Source organism: Mustela nigripes, chromosome 8 (genome assembly GCF_022355385.1).
Source record: "Mustela nigripes isolate SB6536 chromosome 8, MUSNIG.SB6536, whole genome shotgun sequence".
Lineage (NCBI taxonomy): Eukaryota > Metazoa > Chordata > Mammalia > Carnivora > Mustelidae > Mustela > Mustela nigripes.
The window spans coordinates 11,309,089-11,313,117 of NC_081564.1; positions in this window are offsets into that span (position 1 = coordinate 11,309,089).

Sequence of the window (4,029 nt, forward strand, 5' to 3'; positions counted from 1 at the left end):
TTTGGCTACAATTTGTAGTGGGCTCAGTGTCCTTTCTGGAGAAAGTGGCTTTTATAAGTGTTTTTTAATGACCTCCCCATCTTCAACTTTCCAGTTTCTCTCCGTCTGCCCTGGGTGGGAGCCTGGGTGTGTCGGGCCAGCATCTCTGCGGCTGGGCAGAGCTTGATGTCTTGTTGTAGGGATGTGTGTGTGTGTACACGTGTGTGCGTGTGTGTGTGTGTGCACGCGCCGTCACACAGCCTCCCCGCATGTGTGCACACACACCGCTCGAAAGTCCACCAGACACACATACATGTTTCACTCACTGTAGCACACATGTGTGGATACACAGGCATTCCACATTCCCGGAGCAACTACTGGACTCCGAGTACTGGGCTGGGTATTCAATAGGGAAAGAAAAAGGAAGTGAAGGTGCTTCTCTAGGGCTCCCCCTAGAGGCGGGGCTGCCCGGGCGCCCTGCAGTCGGGGTGAACCAGAGGGAGGCTGCCCTGGAAGGGGTGGTGGGACCATCCCTCAGGGTCCAGGGCACAAGGGCACACGGACAACCTCTCTGACTTGGGGAATATCTAAATGCAGGGTCTGTGGCGTGGTAGAGATGCCCAGCACCTCGCTGTGGTCAGAGTCAAGAGCCCCCACCTTAGTGCCCGCGAGCTTGGGGCTGGTCGGGGCTGTCCTTGTCCACACTGTTCTTTCTTCACTTTCTTCGACCTTGACCACTGATACGAGAAATCAGAGGGCTCGGGGGGTCCTGTCCCTCCATCAGGTGTCAGCATATCTTTGGGGAGTCAGACATAGGGGCCTGCCTGTCTTCTATCCCAAGGTGGGGACCCCATCATCTACCACAAAGGGCATCTGCGGGGAGCAGGGAGAGAGGTTTGGTTTCCTCTCGAGTTTGCCCCCACGTCAGGTGGGGGGATGAACATTTCCTTCGATCTGGGCTGTGCGTAATGACGATTCCAGTTGCTGCTCCCAGTACCAGCTGGCCTTTCTTTTCATTTTGTTTCAAACATCCCAGTGATTGTAATAACAGCTAGTGTTTACGGAAAGCGCACACCACACACGGGGGGCCGGGCTCAGCGCTTTGCAGAGATCGGGTCTCCGAACAGCCCTGGAACATGGGGGCAGGGAAGGACAGTGGATCCCACTGCACCGATGGAGAAACTGAGGCCAGGGGAGGTGAAGGCCTTGACCCAAAATCATACGCCAAGGATTGATGGCCAGGCAGACCGCCTCCAGGAGTTGAGCTTTTACCCAACATCCATCCTTAACAGCAAGTAGTTCTCATCTATCCGTACAGACTCCGAAATGGACAAGACGTGGGGTGTGGGATATGCGTGCCTGTGTGTGCGTGCACGCTGTGAGCACACGCATGGATGTTGTTGTGGGCGGCGTAGTTTCCAGAGGTCAGCCAGGAGCTGCCTCGGGGACTCACACGGCAGAGGCCCAGGCCAGGGGAAAACGTTCTAGAAAAGCAGCCATTTCCTGACTGCAGAAAGGGCCTTGCCCGAGCCCACCAGCTCATTTACGCTGTGCTTTGGTCCTGCTGCAGGATTGCAGAGAGGCCCGGCTCAGTGCCCAGCCTGCCTGCCGTGTAACAAGATAGTTTATATTATACCGCTGAGCAGAAATAAAACTACTGAGTCAAACATTGCAAACAGATGCCGCCGGCCGGAGCCCAGGTTCCGGGGCCGGATGCTGTTGAGAGCAACCTGGCGGGGTAGAAGCTGGGAGTCTGGTCCCTCCGGACCCTGCAGGCTGGGGTGGGGAGTGCTGCTGGAATTAGAGGTTCAGAGGTTGGCTAAGGGGGATTCGGAAGTGGAGGGGGAGGGAATAAAAGAAGGAAAGGGGGGATGTCTTTCCTTTTTTTCTGTCCCCACAGACATCCCAACCTTGTGATCTGCCCATTTCTTCATGTTCATGGCCCCTTCTCCCATGAAGCGGTAAAGCCCAGAACACCTCCCCGAAATACCCCAAATGAACACACTCTAAGTCCCCTAAAGCCCCTTCTGAGCAGATTCTGCCTCTAAGCTCGCGACAGAGTTCTGGAACTTCTACCGTCACGCTGTCTCCCAGCCCATCTCTCCCACCACCGCCCCCCCTCCTCCCGCCAACCCCAGCCCGGGGTCCACCACTTCACCTTCCAGACCGCAGCCCTATTTAAATCCCGCACTGATAGAGTCATGCTGTTCTTGCTCACACACCTTCCGTGGCTCCCTACTGTCCACGGTGGAACTTCTTAAAGAGGAGCCCGTGGAGGGCGTGCATCAGAGTCCCCTGGGAGTGTGGTTAAAATGCAGATTTCAGGGCCACACCCCATTTGCTGCTTTCAGGCCTGGCCATCTGCATGGTAGACAATTTGAAAACCTTTCTGGCAAGAGGTGAGGTGTTACGGTCTTTTCGGATGAGCACAGTGTAGCGTGATGAGGGTTTGTCAGTACAGGGCTCGTCATTGGGGTCTCCAACAGCTGCTGAGGGCACCTACTGTGTGCTGGGCGCAGGGCAGCGGGGGAGACAGCACGCCCAAAGTCGGCACGGTTCTGGCGATCCTTTATTTCCAGTGACTTCACGGGAGCTTGGGGTTGTCCGGGTGGTTCAGGAAGACAACCTGGGGAGGCATCCCAGGGCCTCGTGAGATGGAAAAGTAGATTAGCCTCCAGGATTCTGGTCCCTGGTCTGGGAGGAAGGCTGGTGTTAGCAAAGGCTCTGACGGAGGCGGTTGTGAGACAGGATGAAAGGCACGGGTAATTGAGTGGCATCGCAGACTTGGATGTGGGAGAGAAATGTGAGGAAATGGGAAATGCTCGCTTTCTCATTCGGCTTCTCTTTCCTGGAAACTCTTGAGTGTGTGTGTGTCGGTGCGGTGGGCGGTGGATGGACGTTATCTGGTCTTTCCTGGAAGCCCCGGGAAGGAGGTGTCTACAGCACTCGGGAAGTGTGGACTGAATGAATGAATGAAAGAAGGGAAGAGGAAGGGGGAGATAAAAGACACAGAAGAGAGGGAAGGAAAAAGAATGAATAAGGAGATAGGGGAAGGAGGAAGTAGGAAGGAGACAGCCGGGCCCACTGTGTGGTTGATACGCACTGAAGCTATTTGGAGTTGGGTAAAAAAATTGTGTGTGCCCATGTGTGCATGGACAGGTGGAGGCCGAGGGTCTGTTCTGGGAAGCCAAAGCATCTTGGGGACCACAGGAGAGACTCCCACGTACCCTACCTTCCATTCTCTCCTGGGAAGGCAGGGAATAAGGCAAGGAAGGCTGATAGAAAAAGGTGTTGGCGACTGTGGTATACAGAGCTGGGGGACAGGAAGTGGGTATGATGATGGGCAGTCACAGAGGCTGCGGAGAAAAGTCAGTGTGTGTGTGTGTGTGTGTGTGTGTGTGTGTGTGACAGGCAGAGACACCGAAAACAATCCAAATAACTCTGATTAACACTCTCTCCCACCTTCTCCCTCCCCAGTGCATTTCCTCTCAGTCAAGGCCCAGGGCAGACACGCCTGACTGTAACCCTAAGAGGCAGGGGAAACTTGAGCAATTATTTTTACACTAAAAAAAGAAAAATTAAAAAAAAGAAAAAAGCCCTCCAAGACACGAGCGTGCTCCGGGCCCTGCGAGCCGAGCTCCTTGAGAGCCGGGCGGAGGCCCTCACCACCCCAACCTCGGGCGCCCCTTCTCTCCCAGCCTCCATATGGTCTGGCCTATGTCTTCTGCCAGCCTGTGACAGACAGCCCAGGCCAGGCACCCCTCCCCCGCCGGGGGGCCTGTCCCCTCTGAAACTGATCCCCGGCCTTTGGATCTAATTTGTTTCTCTGTCTGCGGGGCTTGGGGGGGGGTCTCGCCTGGAGACGTGGTGGTCACAGGTGACATCAATCATGTCTGCGTCTTCCGAGGGTTGGGGATAGGATATCAGAGAGGTGACCAAGCATTTGCCACATGATTCAAATCATCTCAGCATTGATTAATTGGGTTCATCCTGAGATTCTGAATCATAACAACTGTTTTTCTCCTTCACCTCACGTCAACAGGCCCTTAA